Source organism: Diadema antillarum, unplaced genomic scaffold (genome assembly GCF_040938485.1).
Source record: "Diadema antillarum isolate AM-2024a unplaced genomic scaffold, OU_Dant_1.0 scf00000167, whole genome shotgun sequence".
In the NCBI taxonomy this organism is placed as follows: domain Eukaryota; kingdom Metazoa; phylum Echinodermata; class Echinoidea; order Diadematoida; family Diadematidae; genus Diadema; species Diadema antillarum.
Window position 1 is genome coordinate 1,080,327 of NW_027271056.1, and position 24,536 is coordinate 1,104,862.

At 37.7% G+C, this 24,536-nt stretch overlaps 1 pseudogene; it reads left to right on the top strand.

Annotated features, from left to right (window-relative positions):
* The first annotated feature begins 1,581 nt into the window (after positions 1–1,581).
* Positions 1,582–24,536, top strand: part of LOC139722595 (uncharacterized) — a 48,333-nt pseudogene continuing 25,378 nt past the window's right edge.

A 24,536-nucleotide genomic window follows, 5' to 3' on the forward strand; every position in this document is an offset into this window, starting at 1 on the left:
TTCATTTTCCACTTTAGTTTTCGGTAGGATTTCCAGAAAGATTCCAACCTTCTACAAGCAGACTATTAAACAGTTTTCATAAGATCATACTGGTATGCCAAGCATTGGTGTACATTGAACTTCCATGACAATGTCCTGCAATTGTTCAATTAGTTTACTCCTTTTTACAAAAGGAAAAGGAAATCCAAATACCAGGAGCGAACAAGTTGATATGAAAAGTGGAAACCACAGTAGTTATTAATTGATCAGTCGTCAGCGCTGCTGGAGGATTCATGTCATGATATAATGTTTTGAAAATGTGAGTGTACAACCATGCTAGCAGACACGTATGCTATGTGCATTCTGTGTATGCGCTCCACTAGCTACTGTTTGTATAGTATGAGTATGCTTGACTGCTCTAGTAACCATGCCTTCGACACATATTCACATTGTACACTGTTAGCCTGAAAACTCATGGCAAGAATGGATGTTACGTGCATACATGTATTTCACACCAAGGAAAATTTTGCAGTGGTAACGTGCAGTACATATTGTGAGAGGATTATCACCATGGCTCTTTTTAAAAGTGTTGCGTATGCAGTAAATTCATTGTGGACATTTCTGGCCTCATGCCTGGTTTACTAGTTTTTTGACTCGTAAATAATCACATAGTTGTACTAGTGATGGAGCCACCTTATGAAATTCAGAATAAAGTTAGGTATAGATGTTAAAAAACACACATGCACGCACACACGCACGCACACACACACACACACACACACACACACACACACACACTCACACACACACACACTAACAGTAACTACAAAAGTGACTAACATGTCTGAACAAAAATCATCAAAATTAAAGTATCTAACTTGCAAGTAGACATCCAAAGTATATCTTACAATAAATATTTTCCTTGTATAACTTGTATACTTTTTCCTTTTTTGTTTTGTTTGTTTGTTTGTTTGTTTGTTTTTTACAAGCAGAGGGTCATTTGCTGGGGTAGAGCCTTGCTTGTTTCTAGATAACAATTTGTAATGCTAGAACATCTGTGCTCAGAAATGGAATCATAAAATCTCATCATGAATCATATACGTTGTACATGTTCAATCTTTGAAATTATGATTTGAAGGATTGAATCTTTGTTTACAAGTAGAAGAGTACTGTAATGAACTGATCTCTGATGATTCGTAATTACTGTCTACTTCTGCCTTTCATTTTCCAATGCTAGCACCCTTCTTGTCTTCATAGCCAGTAATGTGAAAGGAGAATTCATCACTACATCTGTAAGTTTAGATAGATCTACAATGTACAATTGTAGTATAAACTGTGAAGTCCCTGAATCTTAACGGTATAACTTGTTGAGTATTATGAAAAAATTTAGGCCTTTTGAACAGTATGGCACTATTTAGTGAAAAAGCACAAAGCGTGACAATACATGTTGCATCCCAAAATATGATTATAAAGGCAGATCTTATATATTTTATGGTGTCATTTGTTACTAAATTGTTTGCTTATATGATGGGAATATTGTGCACATGTACAAGCACTACACACACATAGCATTAACTTGTTTTGTTAATATTACAGATTCATGGACCCTACATTGCCTGCTGCGTGATTTCTTTTACCAGGACTCCTTTGTCCAGCTGCCAGGAAAATGGAGCCAGAGCTGGTGAACTTGGGAAAGGGTCATGTGACCAGTGAAACACTCTGGCCAGACACTACCTCTGCAAACCCACCTCAGGTAAGACCGACAACCTTTGGTAAAAATGTTGGCAACAAAACCTGACAAGCCCCTAAATAGTTGTGTTTTTTAAGCACACAATCTGATTCCATGAAAGTTAAAATGAGATACTGTAGCACTTGCTTACAAATGTACCACTGGTACATCATTTAAAGGGAAGGTAAACCCCAAGAGCAATGTGGATTGAGTGAAAGCAGCAGCATTAGTAGAACACATCAGTGAAAGTTTGAGGAAAATCGGACAATCGATGCAAAAGTTATGAATTTTTAAAGTTTTGATGTTGGAACCGCTGGATGAGGAGACTACTAGAGGTTATGACGTATGAGTGGACAACAATACCAAGAAAATATAAAGAAAATTCTGCAAAAATCCATTTTTCATGAAAATTACAAATTCCATCAACTTTATATTGACATATGTTAAGGGTAGCAATTATTCCCCCTGCTTTCTGAAAGCGGTTGGTCCATTGCTCTTTCATAATTCTAGAAAAGCGAATTTTTGTTGAATTTCCTTTATATTTTCTTTGTATTGTTGTCCACTCATACGTCATATCCTCTAGTAGTCTCCTCATCCAGCGGTTCCAACACCAAAACTTTAAAAATTCATAACTTTTGCATCGATTGCCCGATTTTCCTCATACTTGCACTGATGTGTTCTACTAATGTTGCTGCTTTCACTCAATCCACATTGTTCTTTGGGTTTACCTTCCCTTTAATCTGATTCTAAGCATGTGAGGCCATGACCAGTACCCGGTAACATCTAATTTGCATAAATGACATCGTAAGATGGTTGTAGCTAGTATGACTGGTTTTTTGAAGGCATAATGTACACTTTGAACATTTTCAGATTATCGCGATAACTTTCTTATTCTAGGTCTGCTTTTGGTGAAACTGCTACCATTCTGTGCTTTCCCCCCCCCCCTTTTTTTTAAACTTTATCTGTTGAAGTCATCTTGGACATCTATAGGGTGAAAGTACTGTACATTATACTCACATATACATGTATTGATAAATACATGTACACACAAATAGATTGAACACCTTAAAACCAGCGACGTCGGTCAAGAGAAAAATACCGTACTAGTTCACTTACAGTACAGCACCATAGGCAGCAGTTTTAAGCAAACCCTTGATCATTGATAATCTTATACGACTGTACCTTCACATACATTTTTGGCTGGAATTTTATTTTGCATATGTTTTGAATAGTCGTTGCTACAGGTCTGTTATGCTCCTTAAAACCTTAAATGCAAGATGTCTACACAGGGTCTTCCATGGGAGAATGATGTATGGATTGGAATCAAATCAATACATTAGTAGCTACAGTATACAGCTGTAGTCTTTGATAATTTCTCATTCCTGTGACTGATCAGCAACTGCAACATTTATGCCGTATTCTGTAATCTATTGAGTGAGAATTGATAAGTGTGCTTTTCTGCGAATTGAACCATGGTACCTCGTTTTGGCAGTGCTCAATGAATTGTTACTTGCATTATGAATGTCATTACTGCTTGGTGTTATTGTTGTCTATTTTTGTTAAGTCAGATGAGATACTGGTACTGTTTTACATGTGTTTTGTATTATTATGAACATGAATAATTCATTACAAGAACCCCATATTGAATGCAGGAAGCTGTACCTAGTGGTAGTGAATTTCTGTGTCTTAATGCAGGATAAGAATATTTTAAGGGGTGACGTTTTGTAGCAAACATGTGATCATTGAATGCATTGTCATGGTTTTACATTTAATTTGATAATTTGGTCCATATGTGTCTTTGACTCATGTTGCTATGATATACCCTGTGGGGATGCTATTTCAGGCATCATTCTTGTTCAAATTTAGAGGCCTTACAAAAGGGGGTTCCACCCCTTTTGCTGTGTGTACATAACAAACTGAGTTTCCATTAAAGGAGGGTGTTCTGTCTTAAACTTGTACTTGACATTTTTGGCAAGGACCAAGGGAAAGTCAGGTACAATTTGTAAATGCAACAGGGGAATATTAAAGTCTGTTCGGAGTTAGCTAATATACACATTAGTACAAATGACCTTTTTTTTCACAGTTGATTGTAGGCATTTTACTCATTTTCAAAGCAACATAGTGCATGTAAGGAAGCTTTGCACGATATTAAGAGTGTATGAAATTCATCAATCATGTTCAAACCAAAATGATCTTGCATTGACCAGGGGACCATAATTGTCTCTCCTTTAACACTTTGGGAAGCATCCATGCTATTAGTTTGGATTGAATGTATTGATTTACAAACTCTTTCTTATGCCGGGCTTGCTGTCAGGGGGATTTACCTGCAAGCACTATTTACAGAGATGACATGAATAATTAGTCTGTATCACAGATGCTTATCTTTGAATTAAAAAACAAACATGACTGTTGGTATTAATGACCTTTTTCTGCTCATGTGCTAAGTGGAACTCCAAACTGGCTTGTTGTATGCTATTTCATCCAAATTATATGAAGTTTATGACTCTGCAATTAGGTTCTCTCTGAGCTTTTTGTTGAGGGCCCATGGTAATTGTTATTTCATTGGGATATGTTGATTTAAGGCTTACACTCACCCTTCAAGGAAAAAAGAAACAAAATCTGTACTGCGAGATCATATGCAAACAATCTCGGTAAGAAATGTACAATATGAGAAGACACAGAATGCGACCTCTTTAAAAAAAAACCAAACAGTTCACATGATCAGATGTTTTCAATCTGCATTTCAAAGACCCGATACAGGACCTTAACCTGTCGTTATCAGATCCTGTTAAACCTGTCTTGTGTGTGTGCACTTTGCCGAACATATTCATGTGCATGCCACTTGCGCAGTGAGCTGCACACTGCCTAAATGTTGTTACAGGGGAATTCTGTGTACATGGTACTTGTACATGATATACTGTGCGTTTTAGCAAAGACAAAGCTTTCAATTTCAGCACTAAATTCCGCAGAGCTGCTTTTGCATTGGATGCTTGGCATGTTGGTTAGTACAGTGAGGCCAACTGGAAGGGTGTCGAGCCAGGTGCAGATTGAGAAGACAGCCACTATTTCCATCGCAGCTTTGCACATTTGATGGGGGAAGAGGATACATTGTGAAACAGTGCAGCATTTTTAACTTGGTGCAACATTCAACTTGGTCAGAGTTTGCAGACTTGGTTTACATTGTAAGTTCTGAAAATGTACAAAGAACATGTATGAGCTAAGATTTTTTCAATAGTATATCATGCAACTGAAGAAAAAAAAAGTTTATCAGGATCCAAGTAAAGGTACTGCGTAGATGTGCCATTCTTTTTATACCATGCTTTGCGCGCAGTTGGTCAGTGTTACAATTCTTGATGGTCAGTTCCGCATTTGGCCAGTTTGTGGTTTGACTGGCATGGCAGGAATTGCCACATGTTCACAAGTTTAGCAATAGAAGTGATCAGAACTTGGCACAAATGAATATGGTCAGCAACCCTGCATTTCAGTAGTGTTGTCAGCCAGAAATACCTCTTTCACTTTCTTGTTTTGCACTGTAATTTTAGGGAATTTCAGTCTTCAGCCTGCTTTCAGAGTTTAGAAAATGAAGACATTGCGGTGATAGGGAAAGAGATTTCCATCAGCAGAGACATACTTGCATTCAATTTTGCATACTGTAAGAAAGTCGCAAGGCAAGAGAAAAACACAAATACAATGTAGTTTGAGAATGGTTGCGTTCTTTGGCAAGACACCATTACTGACAGTTCGCATCAACTGGGTTTTCCAAGGAGGCCATTTGAATAGTCCCTCTATTACAGTGCATGCTGACGTTCTTTTTGCAGTACATTGTGTATATCAGATAGCTTTTTCACATGAGGTATAGCATTCTCACTCGTGTATAGTGTACCTGGTAACAAGTTCCTCATGCATTTGCTGTGCAGTATGGCCCCCAAAAAATTACAATCCACTTTTCACATTGACAACACCCAATATGATTGAACTGTCGAAATGCTACTTCAGGGTCTTAAAATATAACATCTTAGCTCTATTTTGAAGAAAACCCCATTCAATTTGGTTAAGCGGTCACAGAGAAATGTGGTTGTAAAGCATGTCATGAGTCTGATTCTTCCAAGTTTAGCACTTGGATGCTCTTGGAAATGCATTTAATGGGTGAACACAATAGACAGATCTTGGAGGGAAGAGATTTCTGACATGCTCTACAAAATTCCTCATTTCTCTTTGACCACTGAAGCAAATCAATGGGGTTTTCTGTAAGATGTGGGCAGTGAGTTATAGTTTCATACCCTGAAATAATTTGTATTTGAATTTATTGACTATTTTTAAGCTGTCGTTGCGGAGGCTGCCCTCGTAATTTTTTGGGGGGACATACGGTATAAGGCAGCTTCATTTTTGTTTTTACAAAATGTATGTCACCTCGAAGGCAATCCACGCCTTCATATGCCTTCATATGCTAACTTTGTACATGTATTTGAATGATTCTTTGTCGAGCCAGTCTAATAATTCTTGTACATGTATTAATTCATACCATTTACATTACCAAATCAATAGTATACACTGTATCATAATCATTTGTATCATTCAAGTTTACTTAAACATTTACATCCAGTTTTAAAGTGAAGTTCTCCATGTTCTTTTTGGACATTCATAGATTTAACTGAAACAGAACTGTATAGAATTTTCATGACTATCAGACACAGTTTGAGAAAGCTAGTACAGAATTTGAATGTTATATGCCCTGTTTCCAGTAATTTTGTACGTGACAGTGATACACTGTGCATTTGTACAGTAGGTCACAACCACACCAGCTGAATGCAGATTTGATGTGATGGCCATATTACTTCCTTACGCTGGTTTGTGCAAGAGAAAAGAATGCATACTACAATGTATCAAACTTTTGGTCAATAATTCAACATTTACACCCCTCTTAAACAGACATCATTGCCACAGCTGGAATTTGTAAGCACTCCACAATGGTTTGATGCAATGGAAAGGAGGATATGTTATTCTTTTATCTAATTTCAGTAAAAGGAAATTGAGTGGAGATTTTGTGAACAGTTCAGTGGTACAACTTGTGAGGTGATGCCATCCTCATTTCGCCTCTTTGTATGTAACTAATGTCACTGTTTTGTGAAAGTACAAGTATGTGAAACTGATAACATTCTTGATCTTTCTTAAATCATATGATGCTGGGGTAAAGATAATTGTGTATCTTGTGAAGAAATCAAAGGTGCAATGTAAGGTGTGCGATGTTCACCTGCTGTTGCTGAACTTCGTCACATACAATGAGACATAGAATTCGCCATGATAATCAACGTTTTTGGAAGTAGTCTTAAATCATGTTTGATGATTTTGATTTCATAGTTTAATTTCCACTGCTGGGCAAGTCCAAGATAAGGTCCCCTCAGAAGGCAAAATTTCATCTTTGCTCAATATTGACATATTTAGTATCATTTTGAAGCTTATGAGTTAAAGTTTTGATTTCCATGGAGGAAAAAATGATATTATGTAAATTTATGCAAATTTCAAGGGCTTCATTTGCATAAATGTAAAACACAGCGTTACGTATGGGACATTTATAAAAATTCATATTTATTTAAAGGAAAGCAAATGATATTTGATTAATATGTGGACATAAGAAGTTCATCAAATAGTTTAACTTGGTATGAAAATTTAGGGATTATGCAAATGATTATGCAAATTAGCTCGTGTCCTATCATGAGATGTCCCATACGTAACAAAATGAGGTCATTTTTTTAGGTTTTTTCTGAAATTGCTAAGGTTATTTGAATGCCCTTTTGGAAAGTTCTAATTTATTGTTTAGAGAAATTAAATACCATAGAAAAAAGAAAAAACAGTAAAAGAAGTATTTTTTATTAGGCATTGAAATAATGTTACGTATGGGACAAATGTGTTACGTATGGGACATCCTCATATATATTGCATGTAAATGCATGTAGCTGGCTGGGAAGGTCTCTCAGTACACAAATGGTCAATCATCCTGAAGAAAGCATCCCATCTTTGTAGCTACTTTTTGAGGTATAGACACTTGAAACAATACATGTACTTGAATGAACAATTTTCAGAAAGGGGGAAGGGAAGATAGCAAAATACATTTATGAAAATCAGCATTAAAGGGATGGTATAGTTTTTGTAGAAATGGGGATTCAGTTTTCAACATTTTATGAGATGACTGGAAACCAATAATATGAATTACTAAAGAGCATACAATTCTAAGACTAGAGGAATTCAAAGTTAATTTGATGGAGATCCAATTTGAAACGGTTGAGATATCCACAAAAAAAAAAGTAAAATGATTTTATTTTTATTGCAAGTGATACACAAATTGTCCTTATCAGTTTTCAATAGTAGCCACAACAAAATTCATGGGTATACATACTGAGGAGTGACTCAAATCAATGACCTGACTGCTAGACAGACATCATACATCTACTCGATTATTAGAATTCCACGCATCAGGTATTGCTTATCTATTAAAATTAATATTTCTTGTGTCAAGTTATTTTTTTATTGAAACTAAATGGCAAACTGCCCTTCATCAATGGAAGTAAACACTTTAAACTATTCAATTTTTTAGTAGTAACTATCCTGATGAAAATAGGGCATACATACTCAGGTTGGTCATGAAAAATATAGAATATGATTGAATATGATAATGATGGTAAATATTTGGGGGATATTGTTCCCTTGACAATCTGGATCAGTATATGAGTAATTTCAACTGATTCCATCTCAATAATTATGCAAAAACTTTGTTTATGGGTATTTTGCAAAATTATTTTGCAAAATACCCATAAACATGGTTCTCCACACACTAAACGAATGGGGGACAAAGGGCATGCATACTCAGGTTGGTCATAAAAATATAAAAATATGATTGAATATGACTATGATGGTGAATATTTGGGGAACATTGTTTCCTTGACAATTTGGATCAATATTTGAGTAGTTTCAACTGATTTTACTTCAATAATTATGCAAAATACCCAATAACATGGTTCTCCACACACTAAATGAATGGGGGACAAAGTGTCCCATACGTAACTGTCCCATACGTAACACGTCATGTCTGCCTTTAATTAGAACCTGTAATTAGAGCTTTTTGCCTAATGACATGAAACTTACCTGTGATAATCTTGAGTGTTGTGACTCTCATCACAGTGAGTTACAAGTTGTAGAATGAAATACTTTCAGAGAGTTTTGAGGTTGAAAAAAATGTTCAAAAAAACAAAATTTTTCTGGTCCCATACGTAACGGCACATATTTTCTCTTCTAGAATATAATTGTCAAGGTCATTTTTCTCAATTTTTTACATGATTATACTTCTCCTAGATATCAATCACCATGATAAATTTCAATATGATCAAAGGCCATTAACACTATTTTTCAGGTCATAAAAGTCTCTGAATGTCCCATACGTAACGCGCGTGTTATCTTGGACTTGCCCTGCTTTCTTTCAGTTTGCTCTATCGATATTAAGTCAGCCTTAACAGATAGAGGATTGCTCTCAATTATATTCTGATTTTTTTAATTTGTAAAATGATTTAGCATATCATTTTCTTTTTTAAAGTTACAGTAAGATGAAAGCATAAACCTTCCAGTGATATTTTTGTTTTGTAAGTGCTAACAGAAAAAAGAAAAGAAAGAGGAGAGTGCTTGCAGTTTGTATCATACTGTGTATATCATGCACTGTATTATTAGTTAATGGTACATGGATATTAAAATCTTGTATGGGTTTTTTTTTTTTTTTTTTTTGCGTCTACAGTGTAGCTAGTTATTTTTGTCTTGTCATATAAGATTTCATGGTCAAATCTATATATCAGATTACGGCTGCCTCATAGACCTTGAAAACGAGAGGGCTATTTAGGTTAATGCAATTACTGGGGACCTGTAATCATCCGAACTTCTAAATCTGAGCTTTCATTTAGTGAAAACATGATGAAGCTCCTATCCTTTGTGAAGAGGACCCCATAAGAGAGGGAGGATGAGTATGCTGACCTGTTCGAGTGTTATTGAAACCCATACTGAGCTCTGAGCCTAGTCCTTCCTGCTTTTCTTCCCACCCCACCCCACCCCACCCACCCTGTTTCTCTGGGCCCTCTATCTCAGGTCAGGACAGGCTGTGAGTCAGTGCATGCGACTGCTGATCTTCCTGACCAGTGCTCCACGGTGGACAGCGAGCCGCCGTCTGAGATGGAATTCATGCCGTCTGGCTCTGAGCTGATCAACCCATCGCCAGTGGAGACCGAAGACCTGGTTAGGGAACCACTAGGTATGTTCGCATTCATTACCCATCCTGTACAATGTTAAACTTTGTTTGAAGGTCTTTGTAAATGAAACCCCCCCCCCCCCCCATGAAGCCTTCTTTGTTCACTTCACAATGATATCAAAATAGCATGTGTCACAAAACTTATTTCCTCTCCTAGGTAGACGATATAAAAACGAACTACACATTCCTTTTGGGTCTGCAGTACCTCTGTAAGCAAATTGCACTAAAAAAATATTTGATATTCATCACTGTTGAATGTGTACAAAATTACAGAATACTGACTGACTATTCATTTAAATGTGAATGTATTTTGGCTAAATCTGAAAGGCATTGTACTTTGATCAATGTGTCATCATACATTTGTACCTGTGAGAAATACACTTTCTATCTTTTATCAGAAGGCAAACTTTTCCAGAATATTGGGGGGGGGGGGGATTTTGGAGTGGGTTTCCTTACTTGCGACAGGCATATTGTAGAATGATATTATATGTCTACATGTACAATGTACAATAGCAATCCAGAATAATATATTTGCCATCATGTATGTTTACTTTGCAAGTGCTTGATTGCTTATATGAAATAAAACAACATGTTTGGTGTTGGGCAATGTTCTTTCAGTGGGTTGAACAGGACATGTAGAATGATTAACAAAAAATGACATAAGAAATAGCCTTGATCGTGGGAATACCAGAGGAGCTGCATGTACTTGGAAAAAAAGAAGAAAAAGAAGAAGAAGAAGAAGAAGAAGAAGAAGAAAACTCAGATATTTTGTGATTTGTCTGGATTATTAGGAGTAAATTCTCTTCTGTTGCACCACGTCTGTGGAACTCACTACCAGTTCAGCTTTGGAATTGCAGCAGCCTCAATACATTCAAGTCTGCACTGAAGACTCATCTTTTCCGGCAACTTTGTGAATGATGTGCGACACTTTTTAGGAGCTGGGCGCCTTTGAATGTTTCTTACAGATAAATGGCGCCATACAAATGCTGTTTCATTATCATTATTATTAAATTCTCAGGATTACTCAGAATTTCTGTATTGCCCCTACAATTGTAGGTGATATTGAACTTCTCAGTGTTCCCAAATTGCCACAGGATAACCAGAATTTCTAGTGGAATATCTGATAATTTCTTTCCCTGCACAGTAGATGTTCTGATCAGTAAATTTCTGTTGAAACATACATCTGAATAGATTGACATCTAAATGGGGCAATAAAAACAAAGCTCTAACCTGTAAAGGTAGAGTAACCATGTTCAGGCCTTCACAGTTGTGTCTTGATTTTGTCTGACTCCAGCGCTTTTAAAGTCTTCTTCTTTGTATCTGAAAAGCCACTGTGTGATGTCCACTGAAAAGTACTCAAAGCTTTAGAGTACACTTTAAAGATGAAAACCGTCACCCAGTCGCTGAGAGTATTATCTCTCTTCAAGTGGCTATGAGTGGGGGCAAGATATGAGGGTTTGCATTAGGTTGCCAAGCATATTAATTTTACATATATATTATGACCGGGATTTCATTTTTTTTCCTTTTTTTGGTCAATTACAGTGAGTTGGTTTATTTGCTGAAAAAAGTCAGGTGTGATTGGTATATTTCAGTGTGGCCTCTACTCTAATGCTACCCTGCTTATAATGATTCCAAAATCAATTCTATGTGTTTAGAATGGTGACTGCTACAAAACCTGTATCTTCAAATGTCTCTGCATTTCAACTAGTTGAAGTATTTGTATACAACGTACAACTTGTAGGTCAAGTTTGTGCATTCATTCATTCATTCATTCAAGCGTATGGCACAGTGTTCCTGGTTGATACCGTTTGCTGACTATTGCTAGTCACCTGGCATGAACCACAAGGGGTCGGCATCATTTGCCCGTTTTCTTGTGAGGGTGGGTATGGGGACCACTTCACCGGGTTGGCATCCTGCTCTTTGCGATGAATGAATGAAGTGGGTTCTTTTACGTGCATGTGTCGTGGCTAACACACACACGGGACCTCCATTTCATGTCCTATCCGAGGGACAGAGTGTTTATGCCTCTTACTGGAGGGGACGGAATGCTTACACACAACATTGCTCATGGGCAGTGAGACCCAGGAATCGAGCCCTGTGCTCTTGGATGTGCATTTATTTTGTGCAACACTCACCGTGGACAGCAGTTGTACAGTATATGTTGTATGCCCTGATCAGTCATAGGTACCATTTGTGTTAAAGCACAGGTCCAGGACTCTCTGTGAGCAAAATTACATGTACAGTACCTGATGCAGTTGATTGTCATGGCACCCAGTCAGTACAGAACTTCAAGCTGGCACAGTTTGGTGCAAGTACAATGTATATTAAGAGAAAATTCAAGTTTTCTTAATAAAGATTACATTTTTACACCAGGTTAAAGGGATCGTACAGTTCTGGTTGAGACCTAATTTCAGGTTTCTAACATTTTTAGGTGAGATAATGAGAAATCTCATATGAAATATGAAAGAGCATGCAATTTTATGAGGAATTCAACGTTTATTTGATAAAAATTGGTTTTGAAATGGCTGAGATATCCAAAAAGAATGATTCTAATAAAGTGTGGGACCCACACTTTGTAACGATCGCTTTGTTTTACTTTGTTTTTGGATGTTTCAGTTATTCCTAACCCGATTTTCATCAAATAAACTTTGAATTCCTCTTAAAATGGTATGCTCTGTGCTATATCATAAGTGTTTTCTTGGTATCTTGCAAAAATTCGAAAGCCTATTTCTCATCTAAACCAAAACTGTACTATCCCTTTAATATTTCTATTCAGTGGACCCATCTAGTAAACCAAAGTGTGATCCAGTTTCAAAGTGAGTCTGTGACACTGAAGGGCAGTGATCCATAGGAGTATTTACAAAATTTCGATGCAAAGTGCAGTATTACATATTAGGGTCAGTGTACAATTTACCTCTTGCTTTAAAGTTTTATGGTACTAATGCAAATTCCCTGTGTGTTATTGTGTGCAACTCACTCACAGCCATGTATGTCTCGCACAGTGTATCATGCAAGCTGCAAGCCCTTCCCCCCCTTTTTCTTTTATACCCCCGCCAAACGAAGTTTGAAGGGGGTATATAGGAATCAGCGGACGGTCGGGCGGTCGGTCGGGCGGTCGGTCCGTTGCAAATCTTGCGTCGCGAACTACTTCCTCAGTTTTCAACCAATTCCCATAAAACTTGGCACAGATGTGTGCCTTGGGTTGTAGATGTGCAAGACGTATTTTTTGACAGTACCCAAAAGTATGTTGCCATGGTAACGGTATATTATGGGCAAAAATGGGTACAAATCTTGCGTCGCGAACTCCTCCCACAGTTTTTGATCAATTTTTATGAAATTAGGTACAGATGTTCATCTGAATATGTTAATGTGCAAGACACATATTTCCGCAGTGGCAAAAAGTGCGTTGCCATGGTAACGGCATGTTATTGGTAAAATATAGGGCAAAATGCTTCATGGCAAAACTGCTTCATCAGTGTTCTTCCAATTCTCATGGAATTCATATTGAATGTTTGTCTTAGGATATAGGTCAGCATGACACATTTCTTGACAGTGACAAAAAGTATGTTGCCATGGTAACAGCTCACATATTATGAGCCAAAGTGATGGAAAATTTTGTGTTGCAAACTACTTCCTCAGTTTTTGCCCAATTTCCATGAAACTTGGTACAGATGTGTGCCTTTGGTTGTAGATGTGCAAGACGCATTTTTCGACAGTACCCGAAAGTACGTTGCCATGGTAACGGCATATTAATGGCAGAAGATCAAGGAAAGATCTTGCGGATTTAACTACTTCCTCAGTTTTTTGACCAAAGCTTATGAAATGTTGTTTTGACCAAAGCTTATGAAATGTTGTTTGGCGGGGGTATAACCAGTCGCTGTAGTGACATTTCTAGTTTGTTCATGTTGTTGCTTTCTGGGTTTGCATTGTCGGCTCCATGATTTTGCGTGTGATCTCTGTTTTTAAAATACAGAAGGAAATGATTGCTTTCGAAGGGTTGAAGATGGCCCGGGGCGTTTAGGTGCTATTTCTATTTCAGAGATCATCTGTTTTGCAAACCAAGGATGTGTGACAAAAAAACCCTTTTTAACAGTACTTTATTACACTGTGATTTCTGATCGTATCTATTTTTGTTATGCAACTGTTATGAAAACCAATAAAGACATAAATTTAAAAAAAGTCTACCATACAGCTATTTTCAAGTCACTTCATTGCGTGCTGTGAAAGAAAAATATTCTTTTAAGTATTTAAATGATTGAAATGCTTTAGAAATGCCTCCGATATCCATGCAAGTGTGACTCTCCATCTCCCATGAAACCATAACCTCAGGCTGTTTTTTAGTACTGTTTCCACTTGGAAACTTGCCAGCAGTATGTGGATGGCTCGTGTAGGACTCGCACTGTAAACAGTGCCTGTTGGCTGGAAAGCTCATACTGAGCACTTTTATTAAATAAATCACAATTTCATTATCATAGTATAATATGGAATGTAGAATATTGAATAGAGAATGCACACATTGGTCGTAGACTCTTTCTTATTTTCAAATGAAACCTGTAATACAGGTAACTGATGAAAGTCAAACGTTAATGCTAAGCTACTTTTAATTATGCTTAACTAGATACTGTACTTAATGTCTGACCAGCTGGGAATTCGGTATGAACCGTTGATACTAGTTGTGCACAATGGTTAATAGCTTCCTACAATTCGTGGCATCCTAATCCTAGCAGCATTGTCTATGATCATTGTAGAGGAATGTCTTCTACAATGTAGCATTTGAGCCACAAACTATTTGTTTTCTTCAGACTAGTATATTATCAGTAGTCATTTATTCATGGATATTGCTGTTCTATTAGACGTCTTCTTGTGTGGCTTAAGCCCCCGTTCCACTATCACGATTTGGACCCCGATCTGTCCCGATCTAGCAGATCGGGAGAGAGCGGCAAAAGCGTACGGGGATCGGAAGCATCGTAGCAGCAGCGTGTGGAGGTCGGGGTTGGAGCGGGCAGTTTTTCAGATCGGGAAGAAATTTTGAACCGGTTCAAAATTTCTTCCCGATCTCCCCGATCAAAATTGACATATTTTTAATCGTACGGCAAGCGGGGAGAGCGTAGTGACAGCGTAAACGCAGCGGGGAGAGCGTAATGACGGCGTAAACGCTGCGGGATGAGCGTAACAAGGTCTTTCTGAGCGTAGTAACATCGGCACAAGAACGGGAAGTAATTTTAGCTGTAATTTTCGAAGAAGAAGAAGAGATGAAGAAAAAGAAGAAAAGAAAGCAGCGAAGCAGCTACCCAAAAGGCGAAGAAAGAGAGACTGCACGTGATGCTGAAAGAGGAGGAAGAGGACATAGCAGATTTTTGAAGAATATGAAATCATCTACAACTGGAGGAAGACGGACTATAAAAGCAAGGACATCAAGAAAAATCCTTTGAAAAATCAGCACGTCTTTGTTTATACAATGCATTGCTGCAAAAGAACCGTGAGTTGAGGAGGCTCTTAAAGTTCAAGACCAAGTTGATTTATTTCACTTTCAACAAACAAATTATAAAAAAAAAAATACAAAGAAACGCTCATATACACAGACGTCATGAAACCAGTACCACAATGCGATGAACAGAATAACATTGTAAAAGAGATACAGGAAATGGAGGGGACTGCTAAAAAGCAGAGCTTGTAGTATTAGAATGCAGTCCCCTCATAGAGAAAAATATATAATTGCAAAAAACAACAACAAATTTCCCTAAGCGGTAGCAAAAAAAAAGACAGACAGAGTAATACACACATACATGCACACATACGGACGCACATTAACAAACATATGGCGGCTCTCTTGTAAGGAAAAAATTGATGAGAGGATAGAAAGATATAGTAGTGAAGAAGGTAGTAAGTCCGAGGTGGACAAGGGGGGGGGGGAGGAGGGGAGAGGAGAGGGAAATGGTGGGTCATAACCAGGGCACTGGAGCCACAGAAGCACGGGCTCGCTGATGAAGAAAGAGTAGTGAGAATAACGAAGCAACAACAACTTTGAAAATCAAAAGTAAAAAAAGAAGAATGAATCTTCGAGGTCCACAGTATATTTCTTCGGTTCTGCATGCTAATAAGTTGACTGACTGCTGACCCACAGTCGAATCGGAGTACATCGGGGCACATCGGGCACTTTTCAGCTCTCTGAACGGGGTAACAGCGTGATAAGATCGTATAGATCGTTCAGAGCGTAGATACAGCGTGCATTGATCGGATAACATCGGCAACATCGCACTAACAGGCGTAGCTACATCGTTCTAAAGCGTACCGGCAGCGGCAGAGATCGCAATGTCTAATTCCCGATCATCGTAGTAAGAGCGTAGCAAGCACTTGGTAGTCGTAACTGCAGCGTACTTAGAGCGTTCTAACATCGTACTGTGTCCAGATCGGCTCAGGTTTTACCCGATCCTTCCCGACCTGAGAAAATTGTCAAATCGTAGCGAGAACGGCATAGTGGAACGGGGGCTTTAGAGTCCAATAAAAGTTGCAAGAAGTTTTAGTTGTTTAAGATGGTGCAACAATTTTGTTTATTTTTGTTCACAGTTTCTCTTGAATTAAATGTTGCATTTAGATCAAATCTTAGCATCTGAACTAAATGAAAAGATTTTTGTTTGTTTTTGTTTTTGTTTTTGTTGTTGTTGCTGTTAGGTTTTTTTTCAGGTAGAAGTAGAAGAGATGTGCCACATTGCTAAGAGATTTAGGGAGATGATTAAGAGACTCAGTAGCATGAAGAGAGAAGGTTTGCTCCATTGAATTGATCTTCATTTGCTGCCCACTGGGGTATATTCACATAAAAAAATGCAGCTAATGCAGCCTGCATGACCGTTTTAATAGTAAATGATGCACATATCCAGGCTTACATACAGCTATGTGTGTTCAAAACTTACGCTCATCGGTAACATTCGCCTCCAATCAAGATGCTTCATCTGTGTGTACAAGTGTACCTGAGAGAGATCAGTGATGGAGCTACGCACAGTTCGTTATAGGGATTCTCGATAAATCGGACCAGTCTTGCCATTGCATGAATCACCATGCCATTGGGTCTTTAAGGGGGAAAATGATTTGTGAGGCTTTCCAGAATAATAATTCTTTCTTCCAGGAAGTCTGCAGTCCCTCCTGTAGTGAAGGGTTAATATCAAACACAAGACGAGGACATATCTTGGAACTTCTGCTTAGCCAGACTCTCTAGAACTACAGTGTATTCATGGAGATGCAGTGCTGCTATAGTAAACCACAGAATAGCAGTTGTGACCTCCATATCTGATATGTATTCTAATTTCTTTCTTCTTTTTTTTCCTTGTTTTTTTTAGTCAGTTTTTGATTGGCAATGAAGGTTTCAATATGTGGGAAATTAGTTGTATTTTTAAGAATTTGTATGTACATGTATAATGTGCTCTATGCTGTCACAAACAATAGCTTAACATAATATGTTCCACACAATCTTTGCACACATACAACCTGTAGATATTGTGCTAGTTCTGTCATGACAAGGGAAAAGCTTTAGGACCTACGTTTGACAATAGATTGGATAAATATGTGAAAACAAAACAAAACACAAACACATTGCTTCACCTACTATGTTGAATGCATGTTTGTGTCAGTACAGTATGTATAAAGTAGAGGCACACGAACATGGTCTTCAGCACATTTCGTTGCCAAGTATTCTTTTTTCTCTCTCTCTCCATGGGACTCGCAAGGATCGATAAGAATTAAGATTTGTGTTTTCAGCAATGCCAAGTCAGTTGCCTTGAAGTATAGGTATTCATTGCTTCAACATTGCATAATGTGACTGCACAAAAGAAGAAAAATCACTGAATATTTGATTTTCTTAATGTGACCATTATCAAATAGCAAGTCACAGGTGTATTAGATTCTGTCTACATTGCACAGATTATTGGTGTTTATTGATAATTTTTTTTTTCCTTGAGTATAGTAATTGTTGCTGTGGGTCTGCACTGGGACTGATACAGCCATAAATTTATGAAAATTGTCTCATGATTTTTATCAGTACATCATTGATATTCACTTTACTTAATATATCAAGATACCACTATCTTTGTTGTTGTTTTTTGTCATTATATTTTTTCTGCCCATATGACGCATCATATTTACCACTGGCAACCGTACAGCATGAGATCTGAATGTAACTATGTGAGGTTTGCAGACACGCTGTAGACTAGAACTTTACATACAGTTGAACCTCTCGTATCCGGACAAGTCGGGACCGGGGCTCATCCGGATAAGGGATTTGGCCGGATACGGGGGACTCAATGCTTTTATATACGTGTACATATACATACACACGTACTGATGTAGCCCATTGTAGTACCACATGTAGTAATGTGTATACTGCAACCTTTTCATTGTTACATTTGGGGATGTTTCGGGATGTTGAAATGTCTGAAGGTAAGCAATTTGGAAGGAAATTTGATGCAATGTATGTTAATCATATTGGAAATAATATGTAATTCATGTGTGTTTGGGTAGGAGCTCTCAAGGAGTTGGGAATTACTCCCCCTTTCTTCCCGTAATTATTTTTTAAAAAATCACGGCGAGATTGCGTCCGGATAATAGAGAGATCCGGATAAAGGGAGGCCGGATAATAGAGGTTCAACTGTATTTGATTATGGGCTTCATGTACATACATGGGTGTATGACGTTTATGTGGTAGATGTCCTTGGTAATGCAAAATGAGAAGTGGATAATCAGCTACACTGTATAAATAGAAAGTTCAGAATGTTTATTTAAAAGACTATCACTAGAGTGGAGAGTACGTGTACGGTACTTCATGTACATTTGTATGTGGTTGAAGTAACTGTGCCTCTCAATCCAAGGGAGGTAGGCCTAATGTAATGAATTGTCGCACACTATTGTCAATGCAGTTGATGTGCAATATTGTATGATACATGTGCAGGGCGTACATGCTTGTATGTTTGCATACCATACACTGTATGTGTGCAAGCACTGGCACACTGGTACCTAAAAAGTGAAGGTACGATACAAAGTGTATGTTTGGCCATGTACAAATGCAGCTCAGTCCCCCCCCCCCCCCCCCCCAAACTGGAAAGCTGGAGAGTCCTTTCCCATGCAAGCTTCCCGTTTGGGGCCACTCTGGATTTTGTGAGCTATTTTGTAAACTGCCATCAATTTAACCCTTTTTACTATACTGTATATCATCCCCCCCCCCCTCCATTTCCACTTCCATGCCTTTGCAGTTGTGGAAATTCAATTTTGTATTGGGGTCACCAAATTTTGCCAGTGCCCTGGGTTTGTCGCTGCTTTTCCTTGATGTGGTAGGTGATATCAGTGGTGAGGCAAGCAGGGAGAGGATGCCAGTATTCTACAGGGAAGGAGTAAGGTGCCATGCGATCCTTAGTCTCGTCTTACAGACTTCGAGGGCCATCATATCGTCATCAGTAAGTGATGGTTAAAGGGATGGTATAGTTCAGGCAGCTGTAATCTTTCTGTGCCAGTTCACGGTGCAATACAGGATTGTACACATGCTGGACAGGTCAACTGGTTTTGATAATAGGGACTTTATGATTTCATGTCCTGGATGTGGATGCTGACATCATGACGTCATTTTAAGGAAAGTCCTGCGTATGCTCCAAGTTCTCCACCACGTCCAATGCCACAAATGTTACAATCAGTGGTCAATAAGATGTAGCTATGATTTGTACATTTTCGCCAAATGTTATTTACAGTGTAGCAGGTACAAGATCTGAAAACCGTGTTATTTTTTGTGATGGATAGCATACAAGTAAATGAAGTGGGAAATCATTTCCACACCTGTGCAGGGAAGGGCTAAAGGTAGAAACCAGGGATCATTGTAAATATCACTGAACTCCATCAAAAGGTACTGTAGATGAATGGCCTTGTATTGTGTTGTATACCTTGTACAGACCTGGAATAGTTGCCTGAGAGTCCCAGTCATCTGCACCCTGCAGCTAAATTGCTCCAGTTCAATTCTGAATCGAAAAAATAAAAGGATTTAACGCTGTATCTCTGACCTCTACTTTAAAATGTGTCAAGGGCAACAGTTCTCAAAAAAAGGAAAAAAATAGGCCAATGGATATGCATTCAAAAGGTCACCCAATGCACTTGATAAAATTGAATAAACTTTTATCTCTTGTCGTGATGAATTATCCATGCAAGCGACTGTAGAAAGGTCCTGTTTTGAAGCAAAGAGGCGGAAGTGGGAATGGTAAGGACCCCTTGCTGTCACTATCGTGTAATTTTGTCATTTTGGGAAAGACATCGAACAGACATGAGATTTGACAAGGGCAAATTGGTCAACAACAGCATTGTTGTGTCCCACGTACATGTAGGAATCATACATGTATGGGGTTGGTTCTATGTTTGGTATACATTGTGTATAGCTCACTTCTTGTCTGAGCTAAGCCTAACACAAATTGATACCGGTATTATTCACAAGCATTTTTCATGCATGGCAATACTGGTTGTACATCATTTCATGGGTGCAGTTTTTTTTTTACATACATTTTTGTATTTGTGTACAGATGAGTGTATTGTGTTACACTGAATATTCAGTTTCATATTGTCTTTATCAAATCACGTGAGATGTGTATACGGTGTACATATTTTGAACTGTACTTGTACAAATTTTGTATTTTACTTATAATGATTGATCTCCTCAATACCTTGAGTGGAAAGAAGCCATTGGCAGTTACACATTTTGTGCTGTAGTATCTTTTTTTTTTTTTTTCACTGCTGTACCAGTATGTATTTAAAGAAACCAGGCCAGAATGGATGAGCAAATATTTTGTAGTGCTATCTTTGTTTTTGTCGGAGATCCTATTCTTAATTGCTGTCATGCCATCTTGTATTACAAATGATATGAGTAGATAGATTTTCAGAGCCACAGAAGTGTAAGTGTATGAACGGTCTCTGCACTGAAGAATAGGACTGTAGGTCACGTCATGCTTTAATACAACTTTTGGCTGAAATGGGGTCAGATTATGCATACAAGTGTGTGGGCAGGATCTAGGTCACAAAAGTGGTGGATATGATGGTGGCCTGCATTATTTCTTATAGTGCATTTCGCTGAATTATCACTTCAGAGGCGACAGGCACACTATGCCTGTGGCTGGACAATTATGCAGCACGGTCAACAGTGTAGTTCACACTGCGGGTCATGGGTGGAGGCAACAACACACCACTGCAGTTTGTCAGTGAGCAGCGCATTCGAAATAATGGGTGCTCTGTAGATGGGTATGCTGTACACTTCACGGTTTGTGGCTGTGTCAGTGTTGGACCAGATGCAAATTTGCAGTACAGAGTATGCAATGGACAGGTACAGCTGTACGCTGTAGTTTCCTGTGGGGGATATCCAAATGTTTTCATAGTGTGCAGATAAAAATGTTTGTAACCAACAGCCTTATAGTGACTGTATGCATATTTTTGTACATGAAAAAAGTCTGACATGTAGTATACCACAGCACTGCAGATTGCAGGAAGACAGTAGATATAACATAGAAAGACACAAGTGACTGTAGCTAGCATTCTTACAATACACGCTTGTACAAAGGTATAGGTACATATATACAATTGTATTGTACAACTGCATATTCTACAAACTGTTGTATTCTGCAAGTACAGTAGTCTGTTTTCTCTATTTGAAATATGATCTTCTTTTGGTGTCTCAGTATTCAAGAGTACACTGTTTGGAAAAGCCATATCTTTGATTTGAATTTAAAAAAAAAAGAAATTAGTCCCAAGCAATTTCATCAATGTTGAATTTTTTTTTTTATAAGGTTCACTGACACATGATTTGTCTGCACCCACATCCATTGTAATGTGGTCTGAGAATGTATGACTTCTATCTATACATCACATATTCTTACTGTGCATTGTATTTTGCTGTACCTGTTTGGTGAACATTTCTAAAGTTTGAGTTTTTAACGCTAGTTGTAATGAAAGAGGGAAAAAAAAATCATATTTACATGTATGTAGAGGTAAATTGAAAAATCAACCTGTGCACTGAATGTACATGAAGAGCATCACAATTTGAAAGCAATTCATTCTGTGAATATGATATTAAACCTGTACATTATATTTTGATTTTTTAAAAGTTTAGAAATACTTTTTCCCCCCTTCTATATCACGTTCATGGCATGGATTTATAACACAGCTTTCCCTTCAATTTGCACATAATTAGGACAGAGGAAGTCTTTCATCAACATAATCTTTCAGCGCTGCCTTTAAAGTGCACTCACAAGGAAAATCAGCATTATGATTGCATTTAAGAGTATTTTCACACAATGCGGAGTTTATGAGGATTGCTCAAAGTTTGCTGATCATTCTGAATCTTGTTGGTAATTACGTATAATGATAGAGAAGCTTTTTTTTTTCTGGAAAGGAGTAATAAAGACAATATTCCAGAAGAAAATAAACAATTGTGTCATATGCTTTTGTGCCATCTGTAGCAAGCAGGAAGCCATACTTTGCACTGCTTTCATTTTCTTTGTTCTGAGACATGCTGATGACAAATCATCTTGAATGTACATGGCAGTATTACAGTATTCAAACTTATTAATTGAAGTGTGATTGAATGTTTACAAACTGCCGTACTTTAAATAGTTTTCTGAGTTTTAGACAAGCAAATTCTTTGAACAGTTCTTTTTTTATACAAGTGATACATTTTAGCAACCTCTTATGAGGAAATCCTTTTGGTACACATTCTGTTAGAATTGTTTGTTTTGCATACATACCTGTGTAACTGTTTATTTCACAATTGTATAACATTTTAGGATGAAGTGGGACTTAAAACAACAATTTTGTTAGTGATTAGATTTGCTGTCGAGAATCGCAATGACAGAATGAGAAATTAAATATTTCCCCTTTTCAGGAAAAAAAAAAATGACTTCCCTCCTTTAGGGCTTACTACACATTTAGGCCCGAATTCACAAAGGTGGTACAATTGAAACCATGGTTTAAACCATGGACAAAAACCATGGAGCGCCAAGTGTCGCACAGAATATTTTGTTACGAAATCAGTCATTTCGTTGACAAAATGGCAAATTCGTTAACGAAATTATCATTTCGTCGATGAAATGTTGTCATTTCGTTACAAAATAATCATTTCGTCTATGAAGTGACAGAATTCGTAACGAAATATTTTGTGCGACACGTGGCGCTCCATGGCTTTTGTCCATGGTTTAAACCATGGTTTCAATTGTACCACCTTTGTGAATTCAGGCCTTAAAGTTTATGGTGGCAATGGTTTCATGAGTTGTTGGACCTTTTCACAAATATCAGTCAACATGCGAAATTTGTAAAAAAACAAAACAAAACTGAAATACTCGTACACAATGTAGGCTTTCACATGTGTTGTACTATACACAATAAATAGCAGCAGCACATCATATACAGTATCACACATACAATTGAAGAGTTTTAGTGTCATGTATTGAAATGTGAATTTTAGTTTCTTCTTCTGCAACAGGACAATCAGATTTCCACTCATTTTAGACTAATTAGAGTGAAGTGAAGGTTGCTTTCAATTGTACTTGTTAACTTTCAGCGAGCAGTGCTACAATTATGCTCTCAAACTGACCACTGATCTCTGCATTTTGCAGAGATGCCAAATCTTTTTTTCTTTTTCTTTTTTTGGCAGTATTTTGTACTGTTTTTTTGCCCAAAATACCAAAAGTCTCATGATAATTTTTTTCCCCCAAAAGTGGTATTACTACACATGCCTCTTTGCAGGAAAGGTCAACATACTTTTCTCCTCCAAAATATGGCCTTTTTAGCCCTCAGACTACTGCAATGCTCTTTTTCACAGCTGGTTTGCCTGTTTGCTATAGAGCAGGAAGAAAAGACATTAGAATGAGAGGAGAGAGATCCCCCTGTGCACACAAAGCAGAAATGTGTCATCAATTCAATGCATTATGCATTGAAGTCTCACAAATAAGAAGCTTGGCCTGTTTAAGCCTCTCAGCCCCTCAGTCTCGAGATATTTAATAGCACTTATTACACAGACAAGTTTGACTTGGCAGCATCAAGGGGATTTTTTTATGAATCCCCAAATGTAGTGCTCAAATGTGTTGTTAGGGCAACCACACACTCACACACATACACACTCACACACACTCCATACCAGCATGATATTCCAGTGGCCATGTTGTCTTCTTTTTTTTTTTTTTTTAAGAAAATTGATCATTGAAGTGCTGGTTAGGGACTTTTTCTGCTCAACAAAGAGAAGCTGCCATACTATGATTAGTTGAAATGGGAATTTTATAACTGAGTTTGTTATAATGGGACTACAGTGTACACTCTGCTACATGCAAAATCTTTTGGAATGCGTGGTCTAACAACACAACTTACTTTTCCTATGCTAGAGATTTTCACATTTTTAATTTTTATGCCTCCATCATGAAAGTGTCACCTGAGGCATTGCTTTCAAATTGTCCGTCGTTCCGTCCATCCGTCATCAATTTTGTGGAGAGTGTAACTAAAAAAATGTTGGAGGTATCCTAATGAAACCTACACTGTAGCATG